Raw genomic sequence first — 18,557 nt, 5'->3', positions numbered from 1 at the left:
TAAACCAATAGTTCTTTTTAAATGCATAGAACTGGAGGAATTTCACCCTAAGGAAACTTTTCATTGTAAAAAAGATTCTGCTGGGCAGAAACTGAGAGAGGAAAGCTGGCAAGCAGATTTAGATTACATTTTGTCTTAAGAATAGCCACCCTAAATTTGTGAAAAACACCTAGGCAGCGACTCAACATCCTCATTTAGTGATTTCCACATGTTCAGAAAGCTGTAGCCCAAGAGCATCATCTAGAAATCATGCTGGCATGAAGGTGGTTAAACCCATGCATCATTTTCATGCACTGCCTCTAATTCCCTCTGCCACGCTCTCAGTTCCTGGGGATGATGCTAATTAAATTAGAAACAGCGGCCACTCTCCCTGTGCAGCATTCATACAAAGCACAGCTCGACCACGGGAACAGTGAGATCCCCCATGAGGGAGGTGGGAGAGACGGATTTCTGCGGGGGCTGAGGGAATGGGATGAGGAGGAACAAAGCCAATGTCTGTAGGAGCTGGTGCCTATGGGAGGGAGCAGCCTGTTAACTCCTTGTGTGCTGAAGTATCTCAGGGGCTGGCTGGCTTTCTCCAGCCTCTGCTCATCACCTGCAAGGGATGTGGGATTCCTGACCTGCCCCACACAACACAGACTTCACCATAATACTAAAGGAACATTGCTGCAGCTGCAGAGTCAGAAGCTGGAAAACGTCCATGTGAAAGCTCTTGCATTTTGCTACTTGCATATGAGTATTTCCTTCCTCCTTGCACACACAGAGAATGATACCATCTCTAAACACTACGCAACTGCTTTTCCCCACAGCCCTCCATGCATCAGGGATGTGCAGCTCATTTAGCAAGCCCTGAAGCAGGATTTTCCACCCTGTAATACTTCAGAGTTGTAGCTGAAGGCTTTATTTTACTGCACAACCTCACTGGATTTGACACACACACCCCCCAAGCCCCGCACAAAGGCAGAGTGATCATTTCCCTCATCATATTTCTGCATTGTTCAGTGTTGCAATGTCTTACAAGCAATTCCTTTTCCCTGGATCGCCTCTAGGCTGGGAACAACATGTCCCTCCTGTTACAAGGGGAAACCTGGTAGCACAGGGGAAAAGCAACCCAGAAGTGCCACTTCTTGCTTTTCAGCCTACCTGTGCTACCTGCTCCTGTGTCCCCATCCTCCCTGGCTTTGGTGCTGCTGCTCCCCACCAGTCCTCCCTGCTGATCTGCTCCTGCACACGATGCTGGCAGCAGCTCCATCCCCTCAGCCAGGGATTTGTAGCAGCCTTTGCCACAGGCGAGCACAGAGCAGGGGGTGCTGCAGCCAGCAGGTAGAAAATCATCCATTCCCAGTCATTCTCAGCCTTCAGCTGGGTGTTCTCACTGCTGTGTAGCACTGCATAGAACTTTTCATAGAAACACTTATCATCAAGGCAAGCTCTTGCCTCAGAGTGGTGAGGGTCACAGTGGAGATGTGAACTTGGGGCTTATTTCCCCCTCTCTCATTTACCTACTCCAAATTTCACCTTCTACTTTCCTGCCAGCTCACTCAGGGCTGCAAGATGCTTTTGTAACTTGCTGCAGGCAGCTCCCATCCTCCCTGCTCCAAATAACTCGGTCCCAGCAGCAAAGCTACGTGAGAATGAAGTGGAAAACCACAGCAAAACCTAAGCAGAATAAGGCATAAACTGAGCTGCCCAACACCCAGGTTCGACCTGAGGTCATCCAGTGCCTTGCAAGGACAGCTGATACCCAGAACGCATTTCTAAATGAGGAGTAAGCAAAAAGCGAAAGGTTATATTCCTTGCAAGTGCTCTTCTTGCTGAACTTGCCTTTTTGAAAATTATCCATGAACAGGCTTGGATTTTCACAAATGTGTTGGTTAGCTGGAATTATCTGATGCATTGTTTACGCCAATATATTCCAGACTGTGAGTTGCTGACTACAGACTATTCATGCCTGTTGCTGCCAGTATCTGCTATTTGTAATTTACTATTTGTGCTGGGTGAGTAGCTGTCTAAATCAGGGGTTTCAGGGCTGCTCTTTCATTAAATGCTTCCTCAGTGCCTCCTGGACCTGATCCAAAGCCCACTGAATTCACTAGAACAGTCCCACTGACTCTGAGTGGCTGTGGACCAGCTCAAGATGCCTATGGAATACTTCCTGCTCACTAGGAGTACACTGTCACAACACCATCAGGGGGCAAAAATCCATTCCTACAAACATCCCACCACTGCAAGAAGAGAGGGAACACAAACAGAGTCAAAGTAGATTGAAGCCACTGCCAAAGCAATATTCGCAAATGCTGTTCACAGCTTTCATTTGTGCTTTGTCCACAGTACATGGGAGCCAGATGCACAAGCATTTGCAGCTCTTAGCAGTGCTGATCAATAGAGCAGTGAAAGGGGTTCTGATGCATTTTTGTCAGGTGCTTCATAGCAGGAGTTATAGCCAGAGCAGCTCACAGGAGAGCCACAGTGATAAAGAGAGGTTGAAAAAAAATACCATCCTATTCTTCAGGTTATTCCTCAGAAAGAAAAATAACCCTGAAATAGTCATTGACACAAATATCACATTTTCAAATAGTACAAACTCGGTACTGTAGCAGATGTTAACACAGGAGTCATTTAGAATGGAGCCATCATCAATCGTAAACCTTTTTGTTTTTTTCCTGCAACTGTTTTGCAAATAAAAATGAAACTAGAAAATGCATTTCCTACTGGGGTAGAGTTACAGGGTATGTGAGCAAAGGGAGGGTTCACATTAGCAGGACATATGGGGATCCCAACTCTCAAGGCGACAGCAGAGTCAAAAGCACCAAAGACAGCTGAAATTGCCTAATTAATAGGATTTAATGTAACTCCCTATTTCCACTGGGATTGATTTAAAGCCATTGCTAAAACAGCCTCTCATTTGGGAAGCGTGAATCTCTCAGCTATTAGACTGGCTATTAAAGACAGGGAAACTGATAATAGCTGAGCAGATTTTTGCTGAAGAATAGTGTACTCAGAGCCTGGTGATTAAGCAATGCCCTCTCTGACTTCAAGTTTATTTGGTTCAATATCCGTGGGAAGGAGAAGCCTTGAATAGCACCGGTAACTGATGACAGTATCAGGTCTGAATTTACCCTTGTTACAAGGGTTGAGGGTTTTTTAATCTGGATTTCACTCAAAACTACCCAAAAACTTGCCTGCCAATTCAGGTGAAGGAAAGCTATTCAGCTCCTGAGAGCAGCAGTTGTAACACGAGCCCTCGGGAAATAATTTCACTTCCTGCAACCAGCTAAGAAGCAATGGATGTGATTCAATCACTCCAGCCCAGCTGAGATGCTCAGCAAGTTACATGTGTTTTCATCAACTGCAAAGGAAAAAAAAATATTGGAAAATGACTATTTTGTTTGCTTAGAATAAGTGAATGCTCCAAAAATCCTCTCCTATGGAACAGGATTTAGAGCTGTTTAGCAATTGACACAGGAAATAATTTAGAAATTATTAGTTCCGTGCAGAGTAGCTCTTAATTTAAAAAAGGCAGCTGAAGACCAATTTGGATCAAGGCAAGCTGCACTGCTGCAGCACACTGGAACAGGAAACAAAAAGTTAGTTGAGGATCACAGTCAAGATAAAAAGCTGATTTAAATAAAACTGATTATTTTTTTCCCCCAGTGAGAGTATTCTTGGCCTTATTAAAATCGATCACTTCAGAATGCTGTGCTCATTCAATAAAATAATCTTATTTCATATTAACCTGTCAAGCTTCACATGCAGCTCTGGTGATCCTCACTGGCACAGACATACTGACATTTGAGGGACCTGGTCTAGTGGAAGGTGTCCCTGACCACAACAGGAGGGTTGGAACAAGATGATCTTTAAGGTCCCTTTCAACTCAAACCATTCCATGATTCTGTGACATGAAATTTCAGTTCCCCAAAACAGCTGGCAAACCCTCAAAGCAAGGTTCTGTATTTACTGTGTCACTGATTTGCTCAAAATTAATAATTTTCCAGAAGAAGAGAGGGCAGAACTGATCTTTAATTAGGTGATGCAGTTTTTACAGCCTGGAGCTGTGCAGAGAAGACAAAATCTTTTTGGTTGCAATGGGAGGAATCAAGGTTTCAGCGACCTTTTCAGACAAAAGCAGAATAGTGTGAGCAAGCAGCTTCCAGCAAATTCCTGTAAGTCTTTTAAACCGTTGGCTCTGACTTTTTGCTTTGGATATTGAGCTTCAAGAGGCATTACTGGCTGCCCCAGTGCTGCAGGGATGAAAGCTCCCTGAAGCAGGGTCTTCCCAGATCTCACCCATGTCCACCCTGTCCCATTTCAACAATCCCTGACCTGCAGTAATTAATCAACTAGACATAGTTCATTTTTATCACTCAGCCATGACCATTAGGAAAATGTATCTTTCTGCTTTCTTCCAAGTGCACAACAAAAGTAGTTATTAAATAGTCCTGCCTCTTTCGTTCTGGACCAAATTTACAACTTTGTCATCAGCCACTAGTAAAAAGCCTTTGCTTAACCTTGACTCCTTTTTATTCCACACTTATGCATAAAAAAGGAGGGGGGAAAAGGGAAGGAATTTTTCCTGTTTTTTGACCCTGATATATGATGTCTCATTGTGTCCTTTTAGTTCCCCAAGTCAGTTACTTTCCTTTTCAAAACTCATGTCTTACTTTATTCTCATCTGTATCCATACACGTCTTCATGCAGGTGTTGAATCTTACATCGCTTTTCCACTCCTCTTTACCATACCCAGACAGACCAGCAGTCCCAAGTGTGTCTCCAAATTCAAAGCACACCATTTTCTTGGATCCAGACCAAGCTTTTTCCCTCTCTGCTTGATTTCAAATTCAATCCAAACCTCAGGAAAGCTCCAGATTTACAAATGTCCTTGACTAGAACCTTCCTACCAGTGGCAAGGGCAGCTTGTACGAGTGGCAGAGGCGTCTCTTAACCCCAATCCAAATCATACACTGCTTCAAAATAATCTGGCCACCCTCGGGGATATTTGAGTGTACCACTTGGGAGTCATGCTCTCAGTTCTGCAATACCCTTCTGCATGAATTTTCTAACCCCAAACACTTTGATATCCAAACAAAACTCAAAAGTACTTTAATACTTTTGTACTTTTGTGTGTCCACTCGAGTAGAGCTTGAAACCCAGATGTCTGAGAGCTCTCCTACCAAGCAGAGGCATCACTGTGCTGTGGATAACACCACTGGATCAGCTCCCAGTGTCCCCTGGATTAGCCCTTCTCAGTGGCCAGAGCTGCCAGCCCTGAGCTGTCCCACCTGCAGATGCTCTGGGCTGGACAGAGAGAGCAGCAAGCTGCCTGCAGGAGAACTGCAACGGGGAGTGCATCCCTGGAAGCAGTGCCAGCCATTCCCAGCTGCCAGGAGATGGTGCTCTTTGTTTTAGCTCGGGAGATTCCCAAACCTACTTCACAGGCTGGCAACTTCCTTTCCTCCAGAACTCTCATAATCCTGTCTGCAACAAAGATACATCCCCACAAATGGCATTGGCAGACATGAACGGCCACATCTCGAGGGTCTTTTGAGGATTCATTTGCACAATAGATGCTACAGGAAAGCAGGATGTATTGGGAGGGTTCATGATCCTATTCTGTTATTCCTGTGGTTCTCTGCATGGTCCCGAATGTGCTGGGGAAACACAGAGCAGCAGGAAGGCTGCTTCCCTCTGTCCCCAGCAGCTGACAGCCTGTACCTCAGCTCCTGGGGACAGGAGTGAGTCAGTGCCTCAGCTGTGCAAGTTGTTCTTCCTTCCCTCCAGACCCTGCAGCAAGCAGAGGAAACATTGCCATGGCAGGTGCTGTCTCCTGCACAGGTAGGAGGGCAAGAGGACAGTGTGGAAAAAAAAAGACGTAATCCTATTGACACTCTGATTATGCAATTGATTTCTTTGGAGAGGCTTCTGATTCACCCCCCCGAGATGGAAGCAAGTCCTAAATTCAAACAAGTTAATGATAAGCTTTGGTGCATGTAAAACCTCTCCTTCAGGTAATTTTGCAGAGGATATAAGTTACTGCAGCCTCCCAGCCGGAGTTGCATCACTTTTCCACAGCTTTAGCTGTCTATTGTAAACAGGCATTGTGTTTCCAGATCCAAGGATGCCCAATGTCACTCTTCCACATGATAAATACATGGGGGAATGGGGGTCAGCTGGGATCCCAGCCCCCAAAAGCCTTGGCTGCTGAGGATCAGCAACCTTTATCAACTCCCCACGTTCTTGTGAGCACAGACTGGAGCAGGGGACAAATCTCTTTCAGGATCCAACCCTTAGAGGCCCTGGCACTTTTGGGAGTATCAGTTTGCCTGGTTGAGAAACTCCCCTCAGTAGCTGGTGGCAGGTCACCACCATGTTATGGTTCTCCCCAAGGCCCTGCCTGGGGGCTTTTCCTGTTGCCCCAGCCAGCTTCTGGTTTCTTCCAACATCTGGGCAGGCGTGGATCAGATCCTGGCTCTGCTGTGGAGTGCTCCATCCTCATCTGTGGGAGGGAGGTGTAGGAAACACTGCTGAGCTTTTAATAAGATTAAGAAGGTCCACTCCATCCTAGCAGGATATTAAACAGCATTATTTTTTTTTGGCCACAGATATTGCACCACAGCAGCTATTGTTTCCTTGTCAGTGCCTTTCCTAAAAGATACCAGGGTCCATTTTTTGCTGCTGCTGAGTAGCCACTGTGGGTGCCATGGTGCACCCTAGACCAAGCCAAGTCACACAGGGGAGCAGAGCTTGGTTTGGTGCTGTTGAACATCCTCAGCTCCCATGGGCATCCACGGGACTCCAGGGCTCACAGCATCTGGCAGGAGATGCTGAGCAGGTGCCCCAAAGCCAACTATCAGTGTGCAAAGTGAACCCATGGTAAATGATTCAGCACTTCCCACCCCCACGTGCCCTCGGGGCTTTCTGCTTCAATAAATGGTCTCAGAGAGCTCCGATTTGACCTGGCAGTAAAACCCTCACATAAGGTCTGTGACAGCCCTCCACAGTACTCTGGACTGTGATAAATGCTGAGCATTTAAAAAAGAGGTCTGAGAAACCACAAAATGGTTTCTTTTGCAAATGCTGCTAGATGTGCAGCATTATTTTTAAAAATATATAAATATCATTTAGTGAGTTAACAAAAATCTGGTTCTTGCAAAAAGGTTTTCACTCTGCTGATAGTAACATGACTGGTTGATAGGTTTCCATGATACTACCTAAAATACCTTCAAATGCAATTTCCTGAGGATAATTAAAGCCCACTTAAAAGATTAATTCTTTCTTATTTCACTGCAGTCACATTTTCCCTGGAATGATAAAACTTCACTGAGCTCCACGACAAAAATACTCCAAGCACTAAGTGAATTAGCACCTAAATCATGTTTTTCCATTACCTGAAATGGGACTCAAGTCCCTTTAGAGCAATAGACTCCAAAGCATCTCACAAAATCGGGATGTGTTTGGCTAAGTCTCATTCATCTTTTAAGTTTTAAAATACCGAAATCCCATTTCCAGCATGATTCAGGAAATTCAGCTGCTCACTGCTTTTACCCCTAGAGCAGACCAGGCTGTTCTCCCTTGCAGAACCACCTCCTCTCCTGGCCAGATTCCATCCCTGGAATGCCCGGTCCCAGGCACCTTCAGCCCATCCAGCTCCACCTTTGCTGGGTCCCAGTTCCTTGTAAATTCAGCTTTTCATGATTGCTCCAAGTCAATCCCCAGTCACAGAGATTCCACTCAGCCTGAAAAAGGGAGAAATTCCAGTGCCAGCTGCTTTTGATGCTGAGATAAACCTGGGACAGAAATCACTGCCCTGCAGCTTTAGGCTCTTCCACAGGGAGAGAAAACCCAGTGCTGGAGAAGAGCTTTGCTGAAATACAAGTTTTTTAGTAAGAATCTGATACATGTCTGGAGGGACTGCTGAGTTTTCTCTATGCCCCTCATACCTGACCACAACAAATCTTGGAAATCTCATGGAAAGCCATCTATAAAAACGAGAGAAAAGGCAAAAAGGGTTGTCTTGCACTTGGACTTGGCTCCCCATCCCCCAAGGACGAAGCCACTCCAGCTGCATGAATCTTCCAAGGAGACAGAGTGACAATTGCAAAGAGGTTCAGCTGAAATCACTGAGGGCTCTCGAGAGGAAAATTAATTTTGTGACAGTGCCTAACACCTACAGTGATGTGTCAGGCACAGTAATTCAGGGAGAAAACCAGCTGTCAGGCACTGTAGGCTGGGGTAAATCAGAAGTGACTCCACCAAAGGTACGAGAGTTACACCTGCATAAAACTGTCACCAGAGAAGGAAGTACGAGGCCCTGGGAGCCAACAAATAGAGTCTGAAGACAAGGCATTACTGGCCATAAATCAGGATCAAATCTAATGCCCAGGGGACAGCAGGGAAATCTAGGTCAGAGAGGACGTGGCAGTGCCAGGCTGACGGAGGCAGACACAGAAAAATATAAAAAATCATTGTCAAGCTCTCTTTTCACTCAAGGCTTTCCCACCTGAACATGACCTGCTCCAGAAAGGCCAGAGGACCAGGTGTGCTGACTCCTGGTGACTACCTTTACAGGCAGCAACAGAAACATTAGGACAAAGGACCTTGTAGAGCATTGAGCAGGATATAGAATATATAATATCAGAAATTATTTAAAGGAAAAAAGAGAAATGGGGAGGTTCTGCAGAGGCAGGTGAGGCAGCAGACTCTGATCCAAGCCCTAATGGGGCTTCCTTGCACATTAAGTGGATTCTCTGCTTCTGGAAGGTGGTGCCACCAAGGATGCATCTGAAAGTCAATCAAAAAGTTTTCAAAATTACATTAAAATTTAAACCTCTCAAACTAGTGCAGAATTTGGGGCAGAGCAACTGCAGTCATAAATCAGCATCAACCTGCTGGCTCCAGCTTCTGCTTGAGGAGGATTGGGCCATGTGTGCTATAACTAATGCTAGAAATGCCCTTGCCTTCAAGGTCTCTCCTTTCTTTACCTGCCACTGTGTCTCTTCTCCTGTGACAGATGAGTTCACTCCAAGCAGAGACGGGAAAATCCTCCCCAGACATCTCACTCCCCTGGAGGATGTTTTTTAGACCCTTCACTCTACGTTACAGAAGAACTGATACAAGTCCTTCCCTCCCTCTATTGTGAATACATGACACCAAAACTATTCACCCAGCCAGGAGAGCAGCCAGAAAGTTTGAACTCTGAGGCATAACTAAAGTTTCAAGGAACACAGGTTAATTTGACTGTGAGAGCCCAGGAGATGCTCCTTCTCCTTCCTTCCTTGCAGGGGGACCCAGCTCCCCACAGCCAAGGTTGCTGGCTGAATCAGCCTTCTGCAAGGTTAACAACAGCACAGCCTGCACTCCTGAGAGCTTTTGAGCTTGTGGCAGAGCAAGCTCGATCCAACCCAATCATTTTCTGGGCTTGTGGGGTGTTATTAAAGCGGGAGGGGGGCAGCAGCTCTGCAGCAGCACCAGGACCAACCTCCCTGCCAGGAGCTTCTCCTGGTGCTCAGCAGCACAGCTGGGGTTTGGCTCCACGAGGGAAAGGCTGGGGATAATTACACAGCTCCTGATACTCCGTGCAGCTTTACCAGAGCCCTGTCAGGTGCCAGCTGCCTGTGGAAGCTGCAGGGAAAGGCAGGAGCAGGGAGCTCTCCTATTGCTCTGCCTGTCATCCCATCCATGTGCCAGCAGTGCTGCTGCCTCATCCACACCTGCGGCAGGATTTCTAGGAAAAGCTGCAATGAAAACTTAGATTTTCAGTCACAGGGAGGTCTGGTTTCCTCCAAAGAATGTCTGTTCCCCTGTTGGAGCCCTGAAGCCTGGAAGTTTTAAACTTTCTGTGCTTTCTGACACTGACCCTCAAAAGAACGCTGCTTTTGATTTGAGGCCTTGAAGAAGGCTTCCAAAATTGAGTGCTAGAGTTAGAATCACTGGTGTGTAGTTTGAATAGTAGTGTGTAATATTAGTGAAAGGTTTGGAATTTGCAGTTTTAAAATATAGTAATAAGTATGTGACAAAATGGACATCCTTAGGCATTATCTCTTCTTCCTTCTTGTTCCTTCTTCTTCTTAGTTTTAAGTACTAGTTTTTGGTTGAATAGAAAATCCCACAGTGTGGGTCACAGGTGTTTAGTCATTGGGTAAAAAGTATAAATAATGTAGATGTTAATTTTTAATTAGCTACTTAGGCTTTAAAAGACCTTGTAACTAACAAAAGCTACAGACATTTGCTCACTTTTGGCTTGTTAGCTAAAAGTGCTAAAGAACTCTCTGTACTATAGATAAGAATTAATACACAACTGAGTCCAAATACGAAAATCCATCTCTTGTACTTCAATCCTAACTCTAAGTAAAAGCAAAAAAAAAAAAAGAAAATAAAAGAAACTAGCCATTAATATGTAGTGCCACTAATATTCCCCCAGTGGAACATCCAAGACTCCCAGCCTGTTGCCACCCTGGCCCTAGAGGAGGCAGAAGGCACTGGAATGGTTTCCTATGCAGCCCAGGAAGGTTTCAGACCCTGAGCAACCCTGAAAGTTTTTGAGAGTAGTTACAGAAGGAACTCTCACATGCAATCAGTGGAGGTGCTCCTGCTTGAAGTGACAGGGTAAATACAAGACCTCCAGGGCAATTCTCCTGTTTCAGGATCTAGCACGAGCTACTTTTGGAAAACAGCTACACAACAGTCAGAATTGCATCTGTGATGACCAGCAAGGACCTTTCCATCCCAGCAGATACACCAGGTACAGCACATCAGCTGAGGAGAAAGCAGCTTCTAGAGCAAGTTCTGGGCAGGACATCTCTGCAGATATTGCTGATTCACCCACAGGTTTGCACCACAATGATAAAAATCTCCAAAGAGACTATGAAAATATGGCAAGCAGTTTTTTCTGCACCGTTTTCAAAGAGATAGGAGATCCAGAAAACTTCAGGGTAAGTGAAGCAGTTTTTCCTCTGGGAAAAGCCCATTTTTAGAGTCTACCACTGTCAGTGAGCCAGAGGGCATTTGGAAGAGCATCACTACTGGATAAGCTTAAGCATTAGAATCATAGAATGGGTAGGAAGAGACCTTGTGCATCATCCAGTTCCACCCCTCTGCCATGGGCAGGGACACCTTCCACTATCCCAGATTGCTCCAAATCCCTCCAACCTGGCCTGCAACACTGCCAGGGATGGGGCAGCCACAGCTTCTCTGGGCACCCTGTGCCTATGGCCTCACCATCTTCACAGGGAAGAATTTCTTCCTAATCTCCGATTTAACATCACCCTCTGGCAGTTAGAAGCCATTTACCCCCAGGTCTTCTCAGTCCATGCCCTTGTAAAGAGCCCCTCTCCAGATCTCTTGTAGCCCTTTTGGGTACTGAAGAGCTTCAATGAGGTCACCCCAGAACCTTCTCTTCCTCAGACAAAACATGGGCACCCCTCTCAGCCTGTCTCCAGAGCAGAGCAGCTCCAACCCTTGGAGCATCTTGGTGGCCTCCTCTGGACTCACTCCAACACTTCAATGTCCTTCCTGTGCTGAGGATTCCACAGCTGGATGCAGCTTTCCAGGTGGGGTCTGACCAGGGCAGAGCAGAGGGGCAGAATCTCCTCCCTCAGCCCAGTGCCCACACTGGTTTTGTTGCAGCCCAGGACACAGTTGACTTTTTGTGCTGCCAGCACATATTGCTCAGTCATGTCCAGCCTCTGGCTTGTGCTTAAAAAAAAAAAAAAGTGTTAAAAAATTAAATCTAATAGCCTTCTTGGCTATAATATTGGCTTTAGGCAGCACAGGAAAAATACTGAGTGTGGGAAACTTAATTTTCTCTTGTAATGTTGACATTTGGTTCCCTCTGGTAATCAACTCATAACAGGATATCAGTCAGATGGATAAAGTGGAAACAGGGGGAATTAAGACACTAAGATGTCCTGGAGTGAGGTCTTTACATGCAGTATCAGATACTGGTAATCACTCATTGCATTAAAAACCTCAGCCAGGGTGGTGTAAATGCATCAGTGGATGGCGCTGTGCTCAGGGATGCAGTGTATTCCCCTCAGGAGTGAGGGGGTGTGTGCAGTGCTGCAGCCTGAGCACGACTGAACACCCAGCAGGACACTAAAGGAGGCCAGAGCCAGCCCATCAACAGAAATAATATAAATAAGAGTTCATGCACTAACCCTACAATGTAAAACAGAAAAGTCCCTGACAGGGATGGACAGAGCAGGGAGAAGACACCCCCGTTATTTGTTTGTACCTTGTCCTTTAGCACAGAAAACCCAGGAGCTGGGCATTTCTGTGGTTTGTTTTCCCTGTCTAGGAGGACAAGAACAGAAGGATGCAGAGAAGCTACAGAAGATGCTGATGGCACAAGCACTGGAGGGCAGGACCTGGGACCAGTTTGGAGGAGGGAATAACAGATAAATTTATATTGCACAGCAGAGGAAAGGGAGGGCGAGAACAGGATCACAGTCTATAAATATTCTCAAGGTAGAAGTGAAGGGAGGGAATTAGTCACAGTCTTAGAGGATGGGGAAAAAAGTGCCTTGGAGTAGGCTACATGTCAAGGTCGATTTCTCGATGGAAAAGGGCAGGGGAGTGGAATAGGGAGCACGGGGTGCCCATACACCATCTCCCCATTACAGCACATCTGGATGAGGGAATGAATTCCAGTTCTGCCCTTTGACAGGGTTCAAGATGTCTTTTTCTGGCACCACCGTAAACAACCCAAAATTGCCTCTTGTAACTTAGCACTGCAGTTGAAAACTGGGCAAATAAGACTCTTCATTTTGGCAAGAGAGAAAATTAAAGGGAAGTAATTCTGCTTGGAACTGAGCTGTAACAGATTTTTTTTTTTTTTAACGATTTTTTTAACGTGAAACAAAAACAAACCAATAAAAATCATTCTAGGTCAAATCAATTTAATTTGACCTGGAGCTAAATGTCAGATCTGGTTTACAGCAAACTTCTAATACCAAAAGGGAGCTGCTGTGCATCAGGGTCCCTCATGGCTGCACATGCAAACTGGTGCACAGGGAAGATTCTGGAGTGTCCTCGATTTCCACTCTCCCACCCCAGCTGCACCTAACAGGGTCCAGCCCCCTCCAGAGCCACAGAAGCATCTTTATCTTCTACCCTAACTTTTCCCCAACTCCAATCATTCCAGCAACTACATGACCAACGTCCTAAATCACGCTCAGGCCCATCTTAGCTCCCAGCATTTTGGATTTAAGCCCATGAAACTATTCACCACATCATATAGTTGCTATAGCAACATCCTATTGAGTATTAATATAAATTTCTGTTCCAAAATCCCATCCATTGGACAGAGTTGTGTAGCAGGGTTAAGAGACATCTTTGCCTGAGTGGCTTCCATTTCCCATTGCTCCCAACATCAGTTGATCCAGGCACTGGATTAACCATGTCCTGTCTTCCCTCAGTGCTATCAGCTGTGGCACAGAGCTGTGGAGGGCAAAAAGCAAAAGGAACGCCACTTCCAAGGGCCCAGCTTGTCCAAAGCTGCCTCTTCACACCTGAGTTGCCAGAAGTGAACAAAGTATGATCTAATTTAAATACAGGCAATGAGGATTTTTGGTAGCCCAAGCAAACATGTTAAAACTCAGACCTTTCCCCCTCCTTTTTTGACAAGAATTTAGAGTGTGATGCTGCAGAGGTTTAATTTTTCAGTAGAACTTTCTGAACACTTCCTTTTCACTAAGAAGGGCAATAAACACCTATTTTTCTGATGTTGAATTTAGAACAGTGCATACTCCTCAGCACACATGAAATTAATTTAGTACAGAGTTGAGGATGGACAGACAGCACTGGATGGAGGAAGAATGAGGCTGCCCTGCTCAAAAACAGAAGTAACTACATCCTTCCATTAAATTCTTCTTCCAAGAGGAAAAGTGGCTTCAAGTGGTTAAATACAACTAATTTGTTAGGCAATGGCTTTCCACAATAAGTTAGGGATTTTAAGAATTTTAAAATAGCATTTGATGCTTTCTTATCCAAATGCCACATGGCTCAGGCTCTTTCCTTACAGCCCATGAGCCCAGCAGCTGCTCACATCAGCCATGGGATTTTAACACAAAAAGACCTGCTGAGGCCCACACAGCTCCCAGACTGACCTGAAATATCCCAAACCCCAACATTTTTCTCCTTTAAAAACTGGAAATGGGAAAGATGAGGGAAGCTGAGGATAGGAGACAGCATGAAGAGCATTTCCAGCAGGCTATTTATATCCTCTCTGGCTCGAATCCACTTACCCTGAAGCCATTTAACACTGTTTCGTGGTGTGAAAGGGTCTTCATGTGGATAAACATTCAGGTCTGTCACTGTAAGACACTCACAACATATGGGTAGACTCTTTATTTCTAACGTTTTCACGTGTTTAAATCCATCAGATTCAGGCTTAAGGGTTTTATGTCTGATTCTGACCAAGATGACAAGTGTAAACAACCATTTCAGTGAGGTATTTCTGTCTGCACATCCAGGATGCAAGGAAACACCTCCCTTTGGCTGTCATCCCTGCTCCTGAGCCAAAAGCTGTGCTGGGCACCCAGGTCAGGGCTGTCTTTGGGTATCAGGAGTCCCCAGAGTGAAAAGGAAGAGGAGACAAAGGAGAACAGAGAGCACTGGCTAAGAACAGGGAGAAGTACTGGGAAAGGAGAAAAAGATGAGGTGTGGAGGAGCAGGATGGAAAGCAGAGGCAGGGAAGGACACTGATGGGAAGGGAGAGAAATAGGTAGAGCAGAGTGAGAGTTAAATGAAAAAAAGAATGATGCAGGAGAATTAAAGCAAAGCCATGGGAACAAAGGACAAAGAAAGGTAGAGAAGAAAGCAGAAACTAGAGTATGAAATGGGTGAGAAAAGAAATTTTAGAAGCTCTAGAATAGACACACATACCTGTCCATTTGTAGACTCTGAAGGTTACTACATTTGTTCTTCCCTCATTCATATTTATCCAACATACAGTTCTGGGAGGCTATTTTTAACCATGCACAAAAAACACACAAGGAGGGAGCTTTTCTCACTTCCATTTTGGAGGAAGGGCCAGGCACTTCCCAGGCACAAGGCAGATCTCTTTTTAGAATAAATTCAGAAAGACTATCAGAGCAAACCCAACGCCTATGAATAAATAACACTGTTCCTGCAGAGGAGGCTGTGGCAAGGAGCTATTCTCAGATGAGCACACAGCCCCAAAGAGGAGCATGTTTAGGAGTGAATGACGAGGTGGTGGCCTCCCTGTATGGAATTTTATCTGTCTTCGTGCAGGGAATGAGCTCTTCCAGTCTGGAGCAGCAAAGAACATGAGGAACAACACGTGCACAAAGGCAGAGGAACGTGGTGAACACGAGAGCTGCTGTGCAGGTCCTGCAGCCTGCACCAAGGCAGCAGCTTCTTGCACCATGGCCATGCCTGTTTGCTGGAGGATGGCCTGAAATATGTTCAGGAGCACCAGCCTGATGCTGTTTTTGCTCCATACCAGGTGTGGGGACCTTGGCTGGAGCAGAGGCTGCTGCAGGGATGCTCTGTACATCCTCATCAGCAGTGCTGGATAGTGCTGCAGTGGGAAACACTGGGCAGGGAGGGGATTAACTTAAGGCAGAAATGTGCTGATTTAAGGCTGAACTTTCCCCCAGGGTCATCTATGTGCTTGAATCAGACAAATAAGCTGCTGTGTCCTGTTCTCTGCACATTACAGCTGCTCTGCCCCTCACTGTAAGCATCAGCTGGGGATGATTTAACCAGTTACAGGAGGAAGAACCCAGACTTTGTAAAAAACCACGGATCCCTTCTTGGGTAGGAGACCAAGGAAGGCAGGGATTGAGTCTGAGGAAGCATCACCTCCTGTTTCTTCCCCTTAGGGCTGCTGGAGGCTGCCTTAGCCCTGCCTCGAGGCTGTTCCAACTCCAGTGGGAGCCGCTCTCATTACTCCACATGAAGTGGGAGCACATGGAGAATGCACAAATCCATTTCTACCCCCTTTTCCCCCCAGCCCCATGCCATTTGACCATAAGGTACATTTAGCCTGCTTTGAAAAGCATATGTCCCTGTCCCTGGGAGGTGGCTGGGGACACCCACGAGCAGAGATGCAGGATCTAAACACTGTTTGCTAGGATTCAGGCAACAATCTTCCAGCTATCTTTTTTTTTTTTTTTTTTTTTTTTTTTTTTAATGTTCCTTCTCTTTGGTTGCTAGATTTTACTATCTAAATTGTGCAGCCTTATCCATCTGGAAGTTTATGAAGTAGGACACTGGTGAATTTCATAAGATGGCACTGGAGGCATCACTTTTTTGAGAGGTAAAAACAAAATACTTTGGTGCATCTGCAATTTGCCTTTACTCAGCTGCCTCTTAGAGCAACTGGGCTGACAGAGATGCATCCTCCTGAGAGTCCAGGCACTAAAAATGTCAGTAATGTGCATCAGAATCTGAGTGCCTGCACAATTTATCCTCATTAAATTGATGTGCAATTTGAAGATACCTATTATTACTTAAAAATTCATGTTTCCCAATTCTGATCCATTCCAGAGTCTCTGGGATTGGAGCTCCAGAAGGCCTGGCTGCAGCAGAGATAGCTTTAATGAATTTAGCTGTCTAGGCTGTGTCCTGCAGACAGAGGAATAAGCCAGAGTTGCAGGGAGATGGCAGGAAGGTAAAGCTGGGTGGAAATAGAACAGCAGTGCTGAACTCCTGGCAGGGCTGTGGCTCAGCAGAAGAGGCTGTGAAGATGCAGAAGTGCTGCTTGATGGCTGGAGGCACATTTTCCTGGTGAATTCAATTGCTAATGCACATGCAGAAGGTGGAGAATGCACAAATGTCCAGATGGGAATCAGTCTGTCCTGTGATACTCCTCTGTCATCCCATGCAAAGCCATGCAGAGCAGGAACAAAACCCTCAGAAGGGTTTGAGATATGAGAGAGGTTGCAGAGTTTCAAGCACAGCCTGCCTTGATGCCACACTTAAAGGAGGAGATGGGTATCTCAGATCTGAAACTTGCTGCCAGCCTTGGGGATGCTTAAAGTCCTTTCTGCTAATCAGCACTTCAGCCCTCAAAAATAAATCTATTTCCTATCAGTCCTTGGCAGGAGATGCTGCTGGGAGGGAATGGCAGGCTGTTCAAAGGGGCAAATGGAAGCAGGGAAATGCCTTCTATTTATGCAAGGCAAGGGCTGGCACACAAGGTGATACACTTGGAGTTCCTGCCCTTTCCATCCCCACAATGTCTGGCATCTCCATGACTTCTCAACTCCACTTTTTGGGGTCTTCAGACAAGACCATGCCATCCTATTTATCTCCACACCTTTAAACCAAGGAGTCAGATTTCTGTAGCCAAGCTGCTCCCTCACACAGGTCCCTGTTGCTTTCCAACACATTTTAAGGACACTCCATGGGCAAAGGAACCAGATTTCCACAAAATTCAAAGCTGAAAGTGGGGAACATTTGGATCACTAGGCAAAGCCATCCCCTTGCCAAATGACAAACACTGTCACAGGGCCCTTTTCAGGACATCAACCTCTGTCTTAAGAAGCAATTTGGCTTTTGATTCCTATACTCCTTAGAAAGTTGCTACACAACCTGTCTGATATTTAGGAGTCTCCTAAATTTCCAGCCCGAATTTATTCATCACCAGCCCACATCCATTAGTTATTCTGTCAGCATCAGTTCTTGCCCCTTGAAAATATTCATAGGAAGCAATCACTCCCTTGGAGCTCTCATTTTACTAGACTGAACAAATTACTGTCACCAGTCTCCTAAGGAAAGCTCTCCACCCTTGGACACTAAATCTCCTGCAGACTCTAGTATGCCTGGTGCTACACTCTAGAAAGTTTCTTTTATTTTTTGTCTTAAGTCCTTTAATGCTGTGTACTTTAAGCCAGTCTTTAATGATGTTTCTACACATGGAAATGCATTTTAGTGCAGTGCAGGCAGCTCACACCATTATTTCAGTTGGCTGGAGCAGCACAAAAATCCACTGATAGCAGTAGGATGGTTTCTGAAGCCTTATTCTTTCTGGTTCAACCATAATAATTTCTGCTCTGGTATCATGAAAGGAAGAGAAACACTGATAAGGATCAGAAATGGTGCTGTAATTGGAAGCACACAGTATTATCATAGCCAAGAAAGCAGTTATCAGAGTTTCTCTGGCAAGCATGGCCACACAGTAAATGCCACATCAAAGAATCAAAACCCAACTACTCCAAAACACATCCATAGGAAGGCACATCCATGTGTGCACACACATTTACATCTCACCTTCTCTCCCAAGAACAGGGATTAAGTTCTCTCAGCCTCTGAAATTGCTGGAATCACATTTCAGGATGACCACTACACTCAGTGCCTTTTGCAGTGCCTGCATCACTGTGCTTGGAAAGGCAAGCTCTGTGCAAGTCAGCAGGCTCACACTGAGTGTCAGCCAGAGCATCCTGGCCCATCTGCTGGAGATTAAGACCACAGTGGAGCAGAGCATTAATAAATGATCTGCAATTCCTGCCCTCCTCCACTTTAAGACACGGGGGGGGAAAAAAATATTCCCAACACCCAAATGCACTTTGCAGCAACAAATAATGATTTGGGCG

The 18,557-nt window shown here is 45.6% G+C and overlaps 1 protein-coding gene across 1 annotated transcript in view; it reads right to left on the bottom strand.

Moving 5' to 3' along the window:
• Nucleotides 1-18,557, bottom strand: part of RTN1 (reticulon 1) — a 114,738-nt gene that overhangs the window by 49,425 nt on the left and 46,756 nt on the right. The gene's annotated exons all lie outside the window — the stretch shown is intronic.

The sequence above is a fragment of the Sturnus vulgaris genome, chromosome 6, assembly GCF_052056855.1.
Source record: "Sturnus vulgaris isolate bStuVul1 chromosome 6, bStuVul1.hap1, whole genome shotgun sequence".
Lineage (NCBI taxonomy): Eukaryota > Metazoa > Chordata > Aves > Passeriformes > Sturnidae > Sturnus > Sturnus vulgaris.
This window is presented reverse-complemented; position numbering and strand designations above follow the sequence as displayed.